Source organism: Pristiophorus japonicus, chromosome 8 (assembly GCF_044704955.1).
Source record: "Pristiophorus japonicus isolate sPriJap1 chromosome 8, sPriJap1.hap1, whole genome shotgun sequence".
Lineage (NCBI taxonomy): Eukaryota > Metazoa > Chordata > Chondrichthyes > Pristiophoridae > Pristiophorus > Pristiophorus japonicus.
Window position 1 is genome coordinate 61769839 of NC_091984.1, and position 11420 is coordinate 61781258.

Sequence of the window (11420 nt, forward strand, 5' to 3'; positions counted from 1 at the left end):
TTGATAAAGCAAGCCCCATGGTGTACGCTGTCAAATTGCCCCGCCACACGAAATGGTTCCACATCAACCAGTGTAAGCTGCACAACCCAGGGTCAGCTAGGCACAAAGGGCAGCCGGGAGGGGTGAGCCGTCCTCAGGACAAGGGCCCCCAGCCGGCAGCCTCCGACTGTGGGGGAACCGCAGGGGTAGTGGGGGCAGACTCACAGGCCGTACAAGTAGGGGCCATGAGCTGCATTACTGGAGGGGCTGTCCCACCTATAGTTTGGGACTCGTACAAGCCCCAGGTACTCGAAGGCCTTAGAAGGACCTTTCGCACCCCGCAGCCCAGGTTCCCATGGTCCCCTACGCTACGATACAGACTGCTCTGGCCGGAGAGGGACTCCAGGAAGCAAAGACTGCGGAAGGCGGGAGACCACTTTCGGGCAAACGGTCCCAGGCCTGTAGTGCCCCACTGTAGGGAACCGGCAGGGGAGGCAGCAGCCCCACTGGTCATAGCCTCTGAAGGGAACGAGCCCACAACAGAGGTAACAGCCCCACCAGGCATTGAACCCGATTATGGGAAGCCTGTGGGGGAAGTAGCAGCCCCACCGGACATAGGTTCCGACTATGGGGAACCAACAGGAGAGATAGTAGTCCCACTAGCTTTAGGGTTAGGCGCTGTTCACTGCATAGAGAGAAGGGCCATCCCACCTATTGTATGGGACTTGGAAAAACCCCTGAGTACCGACCCCGTGAGAAGGAGTAACCGGGTCTCACAGCCTAGGACGCCATGGTCCCCGGTACAAATGCTGCCCAGACACCGCAGAAGGCACAGGACATCCAGGATGTAACCTGGCCACCCGGAGACGGGTGGCGCTGTATATAGCTTTGGTTTAAGTTAGTATCTAAGTTAAAGGGGTTTTGAGTTTTAAGTTAGTGGTTTGGTTTTGGATTTTAGAGCTTTCAAGTTTAAATTTGAATAAGATTACCTTGTAGCCAAGCCAGAGAACGTTTTCTCAAAGGCAAGGCTGTCTGTTGTATGACCTCTCCAGGAAAGCCAGAAATGATGGAAGGAATCCTGTTCCTACTCACCCTACTGGATGCAAGCACCGGCAAGGGAGGTGATGTCGAGGAGTCCCAGATCTTTGGGTGCTCAGGTGGAAGAGCGGCCATCGTTAATACCGGGGATGGTACTCGAGGCGCAAATGAGGTCGTCATCCATCACCACGAGGGAAGGTGGCCAGGATGGCTGGGGTCCAATTCGACCAAACACTCCAGCCAGGCCGGGTTTACTTACAGGGAGACGTCCCTCCCATGCCCAAGGGTACAGATTGTTGCTTCCCGGATTAGGGTGACGGAAGAGAGTGTGTTTGAATTGTCGAGGACAGATTCGCCTGGGTAGGTGGTGATGGCTCAGAAAGCTGAGCAAGGACACGGGGGACCAGGAAGCTGCATGGGAACGACTTAACAATGATACCTACCGGACTATTACAAGTGCCCCAGATGGAGTGAGAGTATGTCGGGATAAATAGTGGGAGTCAGAGCAAGGAATGTATGTGTGCATGTGGGGATCGGAGAAGGTTTGTCCAGCAGGAATCTCTAGCGTGTTCGTTAGACAGTGGCAGGATTCAGGGAAGGGGATGGTGTGGGACCAAAGCCTATACGCCTGTGTGATCCCACGTTCCCCGACCCCAATAAATGCCATGGAATTAGTCGCACACCCTAGAGGGCCCCCACCGACCACCCCGCCAGCTAAGACCGTACTAGAGAGGTGTCCCACAACTACCAAGGGACCAGGGAATGGGCTAGTTTTAATATCTACAGGAAAATCCTATACCAGGGGGTACACTATGCAGTGGCATCAGTAATAATAAATCTGACAGAAGTCCACTTACCGGCATGGTGCCCCAAGGAGACAGAGCGATTGTATCAAGCTCTACTTCGGGATATGTTTCGACGTTTCTACGAGCTAAACTTTGGGGAGGTGGATAAAGAACAGTTGTACAGTTTCCCCGCAGAGCAAAATAGTGGTGCAGGACGGCAGAGAAGGGGGACGTGGAACAATATTTTTATGGCTTATAACACTGGGTCCTCAGTCATCAACAGCATGGACGGTGTGGAACTCCAGATTCAAATTAATGGACTTAAGGATCAGTTACGCAAAATACTGAGGGATGAGAATACAGAGGTAGGCTCAGAGCTACACGAGGACCAAGCTATGACGGTCCATTTAAAAGATATTATTGAAGAGCTGGAAAGATCTCTGGGATCCGACACAATGTAGCCATGAGCTCACGGTGCATGTCTGTGTTTTCCCTGGACGTTTCCACGAAGTCCAGTTCCATGTCTGCCTGTTGTTGAGCAGATCTACTTTGCCGACTCACCCTCCGGAGAGCTGGCCTCCGAGATTTCCCTCTCGCTGCGTGTTGCTGTAGACAACTGGGGCCAGGAGCCTACGATGACTTAAAGCCAGGGAAATTGGGCTCATACCCAGATGTGCTTTGTTGCGACAGGCCAACTGGTGGGCTATGTGGCTCAGGTATTTCAGTCTCCTCACATGCCTCATCATCTCCTCCATGGTCGATGGTTCCCTGGACGCCTGTTGCGATTGTGGCTGTTCTTCTGCAGAATACAACAGACGTGTGGTTAGCAGCAGGGTAGGGGAAGGGTGATAGCAGGAAGGTGACATTGCACATGTACATGTGAAGGCCCCATGCCACTTCATAATACATCTCAATGAAGTCACATGAGTTGCGCAATCCATTTACATACCCTAACTACCCGAAGGTTGGTCAGCATCGCCCTCGGCAACTGTCCGAGCTGGTGCTCCAATGAGGGCAGACACCCGTTCCTCCATATCCGTTAAATCAGGGACCTGAAGCCGATGCCCATCTGTCCGGCACTGCTCACGCCTGTTGTGTGAGAGCTTCACCTGCAATGAGAAAAATAGGAAGGGTTGAGAAAGGGTTCACCTTCTCTTGTACCACATATGCCTAACCATAGTTCAATAGCTGAGACTGTGTGGATGTGCAAGTGTCTTCACTTCAATCTGTGTGGATGTTGCAGGAGCTTTGTGAGCAATTGGTAGGAGGTGAGAGGGAGGTACATAGGGGCTGCAGGTGATCTTTAGGAAACCCATATCAGCAGTGGGAGTGTATTGCGGGGAAGGTTCTCAATGATTAGGGAACAAGAGGGTTTGTGCATCCTTAATTAAGAGGCCATGGCTGGAGAAGTCAGCCTTCAGTTTTCTGATGCATTGTGAAACTCACACCACAGACTGCAAGACTTTGAGAATGGGCAGACACATGAAATACTTCACATAGTGTCTGACATTCATGTTGGAAGGATAGAACGCATACATAAATGTGAAGGGTACTCATCCTGATGATCCTGGTAAGGTCGTTGAACTTTTTGCGGCATTGGGTGCCAGTTCTGGAAACCGTGTCTGCCGCGGACCCCTCCTGGGCAATTTCACGTCATTTGAAAATAGTTGGCAGTGGTCTCCCTTCCCCAACCAGATGGAGTGATGTCCACCTCCTCTCCACAGTGTGGACTACGGCCTTAGCAGCCTCTGTTGAGAAATGCCTGGCCTCCTGTGCTCCATCTCTGCAGAAGTGCCAGAAGTCGGGCGGGCCATCTGCACATACGTGGAGGAAACCGCCACGCCCTGAAATAACGTCTGCACTCGGGAAAACAATAACGCGACAGTGCATGCGCAAAATGGCCACCTCTTTAAATGCCACGATTTTCGGCTCGGGCACACAAAGTCCATTGTGTAACGACTGATTTAATGCCCCCGATCATGGATCGAATTTTTTGCCGAATTTTTCAGTCGAAGGCGCCCCGAAATCAGGAAAGTCGAAAATCCAGCCCATAATATCTGCTTAATTCTTGTTGTGCAGCTTGAACACCTTCTGACTCAGAGGTGGACCAAGTTGGTGCTGTATGGATAATCTCTAGCTTCACTCTCCCAATGGGATCCGCCGATAGCACAAATCAGAAATGTGGCCGTGTGCTGTGTATGATTCACGGACCATGTAAGTTAATAGACAGAGAAACAGTATGATTATAAACCATACCATTCAGGCTAAAACCTTGGGGTAAAATATCTGCGGGGTTTCTCCCACCGTAACTACTGCGGAAGATCCACGGACCCCCATAGAAATGGGGCAAACGGACAATGAGTTCAAAGGGCCAGATTTTCCACCGATCCTCCGCCAGAGTTACAGTGAACCCCTGCCGAAATTCTACCCCTTATACAAGTCAAATTTATTATATTAAATATACAGAGAAGCAAAAGAAACCAATAAGAAACTAGTGGTACTACTACCTAAAGAAAGAAGAAAGATTTAAATCTGTCCACAGGAATTTAAATGTAATTTCTCCAGAGTGTCTTTCTTACACAGTGCAATAAAGTGCGGAATTATTTTTTGTAGATGGAAGCTGTAATCATCCTAGTTCCTCCACAGGGCCCAGAGGTGTCTGCAATACATCCAAAACTGCATTGAAAATGGCCAGCAGCCGGCAGAATATATCCCAGACTGAAAGGCCTGTGAGCACAAAGTCATCAATCAAATCAGATGAAAGGAGGCCTTTCACCCTCCCTCTTCCTTTGAAGAACACCCCAGTTCTTTCTCAACAGGCTGGTAATTATAATTATTTCTATCACCTGGATGGATAGGGATATATCATCGCTCTCTGGAGAGATGTTTACTAGGTCAAGCCTGAAGTAAAATATTTTGTAATGTTTGAGGCAATCACTAACAACTAGCTGGGTCTACTAGCACAGTGACAATGGGCTGTAAATTGCCGGGTGTAGATGGTATGCACACGCATACACTGCGCATACGCCTAAACCCGGCACTTGCGATGACAGATTGTACGAATGCAAAAGTAAAGGGCCTCCGTGGAGGGAAAGTATTTGCTCAACTCATGCCCAGCGAATGTCCTTAAAACACTTATGCCTGGTAGAAGACCTGCTTTTACCAGTGTAAGAGTTGTAAAAGATAGAAAAAATACATTTTATGACAAATTTTTATATTAAAAGCCCTGTCCATTAAGGTAAGTTTATTTTTAACACTATTAAAACATATTCTTAAAAGAATTGAACAATTAAAAAAAATTCTAAAACATTTCATTTCTATTCATTTTAAATAAGTGAGGTGTTTTTTTATTTATGTAAAGTGTTTTCTTTGTTTTTGGGGTATTCCCATTCATAGTAATGGCAGCTCCGTACAAGACTGTGGAGTTAAAAAAAAATTGGGGTCTGGTCTATTCAAATGAGCTTTTTTGACAGGTCTTGTGGGCGGTACAATTTTCTGAATGAAGTCACAGGCTTCGCGCACGCAGTGTGCCTGTGCGACGTGACGTCATGCGCTGCCCAGGAATTCTCTGTGTGTGCAGGGACTGCAGGTGGATGTGGGAAGCCTCTGACTGTAATTTTTGGCCCAGTATTACATGAGTTACATTTCAACCATACCTACTTATTGGTGAGACAACCTCAATCTAATTCGGTTTTGTTCATAGGCAATTTTATAAACACCTTCACTTGAAACTAACTACTAAATTCAGATAATATCTCGTACTGCTTAAATACAGGCCCCAAGTCAAATGAGCTTGGCTAAAAATTCATCTGAAAAAATATTTACAGGTAATTTCAGCCACCATCAGACTGTGGGTCAGAGTAAGGAGTACAACAGTGTCACACTAATTCACCAGACAAACGCAACACTCCACTGGAAATGCAGGATCAGTAAATTTACTCTGTTATGCAGAAATGTTATTGTTCAGGGCGAGGCAAAGCTTGCTTCTGTAACACTGATAGCCATTGGTGCTGATACAACAAGCAAAACCCGTAAATTAAAAGTTGTTTAATGCAATGAAAACTATTTATATTGGTGTGAAGTGATGCACTTTGGGAAAAACAACATGAAGAGGCAGCATAATGTAAATGGTGCTGTTTTGAGTGGGCTGCGCGAGCAGAGGGTCCTGGGTCCTCAAAGTCAAAAAGTTCTTGCAGTTGGCAAGTGGGTGGGTAACCAGAGGCCATAGATTTAAAATAATTGGCAAAAGAACTAGATGGGAATTGAGTAGAAACGTTTTCGCACAGGGTTGTTCTGGTCTGGAACACACCACCTGAAAGCATGGTAGAATCAGGTTCCATAGGAACTTTTAAAAGGCAATTAGACATGTGTTTGAAGATAACTTATTTGCAGGGTTATGGGGGAAAAGTTGGTGTGTGGGATTAAATTGGTCAGCTCTTTCAAAGAGCCAGCACAAGAATGACAGGCTGAATGGCCCCCTTCTGAGCTGTAAGGTTCAGTATGGTTGACTGTCGAATTACTTCTTCCATGTGGTGGAATGCAGCATCTATACAAAAGATATATTAATATATAACTCTATTTAAAAGCTGTTTAAGTGTTTTAAACATCATTATTTAAATTAACAGTAGCTATTTTTGTAGAAAAATATGGTACAGGTTAATGTTTAAAATTTAACATCAAGGGATTTTTCTCGATGAGCTGCAGTCTCAAGGAGTGTAATATATTTGCTTCATGGTTTCTATTGCTGTAAAGATGGCAGAAATGCATACCACACCATTTTGGCCTTGGGCATCCCAGGCAGCCACCTTAAACAGGCATTAGACCCTAGCATGTGCTAGTGAGAGGCCTAAATCTTAATGAAGGACCCCTCAGCATCATTGGTCTGCACTGAACAGAGCAGGCATCAGGTTCACTCTGTTCAGATTTTGGTGGGATTGATGCAGACTAAGTAGCGGCCGCTATCTGAAAGTAAGTATTTTTTTGAATTTACCTTCTTATGGAGCCGGGAACAACAGGAGTTTTTCTTCCCCTCTCCTCCCCATGACTTACCTGAGGGCAGCAGGCCAAAATGTCATCTCTGACTTCGGGCAAGATGAACCCTCCATATATCTATGCGATTATTTTGTCAGCAACTAAACCACAGCATGTAGCATCCCAAGAATGGGGGGTTGGGAGCATGAAGAAAAGGAAAATGAACACTGTTTGATCATGTCTGTGTCAAAGTGGGCAGACTACCAATGGTAGAAGCAGCATTGTGATGGTGATATTGGAAAGATTTTCAACTCTGTCCATTATGGTCCCGAATTGAAATTCAGGCTGTGTAAACAAATGAGGCCTTAAATGAGAGAAATAAGGGGCAGAATTGGACAAGAAAACACTCAGGAGATCTCTGTGATCTTTACTGATGAACCAACAGATGAAACTAACAAATAATCAATGCATTTTGCCATATCAGTAGCCTGAATAGGAGCATCCTATAAACCACCAAATAGTGTAAGGAAATTGGTGGAAGAAATATGTAGGCAAATCTCATCATCATCATCATAGGCGGTCCCTCGAACGGGGATGACTTGCTTCCACAAGAGTTCACAGATATTTCAATGAACGACCCGATGTTCTAGTCCTGAACTCCAATTGAGGGGGTGGAAAATGCCTGTGTGTGGATTTTTTTAACGTGTGGTGACCGTTGCACATCAGCCACCACACGGGAGGAAAGTTTACGAGATGGGTAGCAGACATATAATAATGATAATGGGAGATTTCAACTACCCCCAAATAAACTGGCAGGAAAAAGAGGGGAAAGGAGAAAAAGGAATGGAGGTTTTACAGTGTATACAGGACTCCTGTCACACTCAGTACGCGTCCAACAAGAAAAGAATCACTGCTGGATCTTGTAACGGGTAATGGACCAGAACTGATAGATAGACGAGCATCTTACTAGTAGTGATCACAACATAGTAAAGTTCAAGATTAGAATCGAGAGTGATATAAGTAGGACAAAGACTAATGTAATAGATTGGAAATGAGCAAATTACAAGGTAATGAGGGTGGAACTAAAGAAGGTAAGTTGGGAGAAAATATTGAAAAACGAAGAGACAGAAAAATAGTGGGAAATCTTTAAAATGGTAATCAATTTAGTTCAAGAGAAATGTATTCCACTAAAAGCCAAAACAAGAAAGCTAACCATGGGGCACAGTGGATGAATAAAGAACTAAAATGAAAATTGAATCTAAAGAAAAAGACATATAAGAAGTGTTTAGATACTATAGGAGAGGAGGACAAAAAGGACCACAAAGAACTTAGGAGACAATTTAAAAATGCCATCAGGAAGCCAAAGAGAAATTAAGAAATCAAATGATCAAGGAATATAAAAAGAAATAATAAAATACTCTACAGACACATAAATAACAAAGGGAAAATTAAAGTAGGGATAGGGCCACAAAAGGATGAGCAAGATAAACTCATGAGTAATGATAGAGAAATGGCAGAAGTAATGAATAACTACTTATCCTCAGTTTTAACTAAAAAAAGTTAACTAAATAGACATTTCACTAGAGGATGAGTTTAAAAAGAATATTAATGCAGTTGGGATAGAAAAGGAGAAAATAATTGACAAAACTAAAAGAGGTTAAGACCCCAGATACAGATTGTATGCACTACCTATACTCAAGGAGACTAGGAAGGAGATAGCAGAGACAGTAGTTTATAAGTATTAAAGTTTCATAGAAGAGGGGATAGTGCCAGAGGACTGGCAAACAGCTAATGGTGTTCCTAAATACAAAAAGGATTTATGATTGACTTTCAAAAGGCGTATGATGAAATACCATATTCTAGGCTTATTAGCAAAATTGAAGCCCATGGGATAAAAGGGACAGTGGCAGCATGTATCCAAAATTGGTTAGGGGATAGAAAACAGAGGGATAGAAATTGCATAGCGTCCCGGTATCTCCAGGTGCTACAGAATTCCAGCAGAAATAAACCTTTGGTTTAGCGCTCCAGGAGGGAAGTGGAGTGCTACATCAAGTGCTACCACTTTCCTTGGAGCACGAAACCAGCAAGGGGGGCGGGAGCGGCAGAGCGCTGTACAATATCCAGTGCAGAGCTGCCGGGATCAGAGGCCCCATCTCTCCCTGAAAGGGAAGGGCCATTGCTACAGGCTCTGCAATAAATCTAATTCCCTGCTTGGTGACAGCACCTGCGATCCGCGACAATCGGCCCCAAGTGCTCTAACAGAGCACAGGGCTGATCAATCGCGGCAGAAGAAAATGTTAAAAAAATGACCTGAGGGCTCAATAAAAAATATTCCCTTACCTCAACGGCAATCCCTTTAAATACCGCTCCCCAAGCAGCCAGTCTACCTTACAACACCTCCTGCAGCTGCCGATGCTGACGCCCGGCAATGTTGCAGGGGGCGGAACCAAAGTTCGTATCTAGAGTGGTACCGGGGTGCTGCACACTGGATGACGTCACAATCTCCGGGGCGCAGAAGATCGTGGCATTAGGGTTTACCGCTGGCACTAATCTGCAAAGCAAGTTCACATCGGTACTCTCGCCATGCTCGGTCACAGAGCCGGGAGCACCTCATTATTGCCCCCCGGAGGCACTAATGGGAGGCGCAAAGGAGGCCAATTTCTCCCCCAGAGAGATGTGGTGAATAGCTGTTTTTCAGACTGATGGGAGGTAGACAGTGATGTTCCTCAGAGTTCAGAACTAGGACCACAGATGTTTTTAGTATACATTAATGACTTGGACAGTGATACAGGGCACAATTTCGGAATTTTCAAATTACATGAAACTTGGAAGTGTAGTAAACAATGGGGAAGATGGTTATAGACTTCAAGAGAACATAGACAGGATGGTGGAATGGGCGGACATAGCAGATGGAGATCAATGTGGAGAACTGTGAAGTGATGCACTTTAGGAGTACTAATATGGAAAAGCAGTATACTATAAATGGCACGATTTGAACAGTGTAGATGAGCAGAAAGACCTTGGTGTCCATATACACAAATCCTTAAAGGTGGCAGGGCAAGTTGATATGGGTTACTTGGGTTTATAAATAGAGGAATAGAATATAAAAGCAAAGAGGACATGCTAGAACTTTATAAATCACTGGTTAGGCCTCAGCTGGAGTATTGTGGACAATTCTGGGCACCACATTTCAGGAAAGATGTAAAGGCCTTAGAAAGACTATGGAGAAGGTTTATTAGGACGTTACCAAGAATGACGGATTTCAGTTATTTGGAAAAATTAGGACTGTTCTTCTTGGAAGAGAGAAGGTTAAGAGGTGACCTAATTGAGGTTTTCAAGATGATGAGAGGTTTTGATAGAGTAGATAGAGAAAAACTATTCCCTCTGGCGAGTGGTTCAATAACTCGAAATCATAGCTTCAAAATCATTGGACAAAGATCTATAGGGGAGATGAGGAGAATTTTTCTTCATTCAAAAAGTTGTCAGGATCTGGAAAGCTTGACCTGAAGACCTGATTCATAGAAACATAGAAACATAGAAACATAAAAACGTAGAAAATAAGTGCAGTAATAGGCCATTCGACCCTTCAAACCTTCCTCACCATTCAATAAGATCATGGTTGATCATCACCTCAGTGCCCCTTTCCTGCTTTCTCTCCATACCCCTTGATCCCTTTAGCCTTAAGGGCCATATCTAACTCACTCTTGAATATAATCCAACGAACTGGCATCAACAACTCTGCGGTAGAGAATTCCACAGGTTAACAACTCTCTGAGTGAAGAAGTTTCTCCTCAACTCGGTACTAAATGGCTTACCCCTTAACCTTAGACTGTATCCCCTGGTTCTGGACTTCCCCAACATCAAGAACATTCTTCCTGCATCTAACTTGTCCAGTCCCGTCAGAATTTTATATGTTTCTATGAGATCCCGTCTTCTAAAATCCAGTGAATACAGGCCGAGTCGATCCAGTCTCTCCTCATATGTCAGTCCTGCCATCCTGTCAGTCTGGTGAACCTTCGCTGCACTCCCTCAATAGCAAGAACGTCCTTCCTCATATTAGGAGACCAAAACTCAACACAATATTCCAGGTGAGGCCTCGCCAAGGCCCTGTACAACTGCAATAAGACCTCCCTGCTCCTATACTCAAATCCTCTAGCTATGAAGGCCAACATGCTATTTGCCTTCTTCACCGCCTGCTGTACCGGCATGCCAACTTTCAATGACTGATGTACCATGACACCCAGGTCTCATTGCACCTCCCCTTTTCCTAATCTTCCACCATTCAGATAATATTCTGCCTTCCTGTTTTTGCCACCAAAGTGGATAACCTCACATTTATCCACGTTTTTCTGCATCTGCCATGCACCTAACCTGTCCAAGTCACCCTGCAGCCTCTTGGCATCCTCCTCGTAGCACACACCACCACCCAGCTTAGTGTCATCTGCAAACTTGGAGATATTATACTCAATTCCTTCATCTAAATCATTGATGTATATTGTAAATAACTGGGGTCCCAGCACTGAGCCCTGCGGCACCCCACTAGTCATTGCCTGCCATTCTGACAAGGACCCGTTTATCCCGACTCTCTGCCTCCTGTCTGCCAACCAGTTCTCTATCCACATCAGTACATTACCCCCAATACCACGT

At 45.2% G+C, this 11420-nt stretch overlaps 1 long non-coding RNA gene across 1 annotated transcript in view; it reads right to left on the reverse strand.

Annotated features, from left to right (window-relative positions):
- The window catches only part of LOC139268081 (uncharacterized), a 151006-nt gene extending 141804 nt beyond the window's left edge, over positions 1 to 9202 (reverse strand). The window contains exons 1-3 of the long non-coding RNA XR_011593970.1: positions 9114 to 9202; positions 2752 to 2911; positions 1875 to 2601 (exon numbers count right to left, since the gene is read on the reverse strand). This is a non-coding gene — a long non-coding RNA (uncharacterized lncRNA). The remainder of the gene's footprint in view (positions 1 to 1874; positions 2602 to 2751; positions 2912 to 9113) is intronic.
- Positions 9203 to 11420: the final 2218 nt, after the last annotated feature.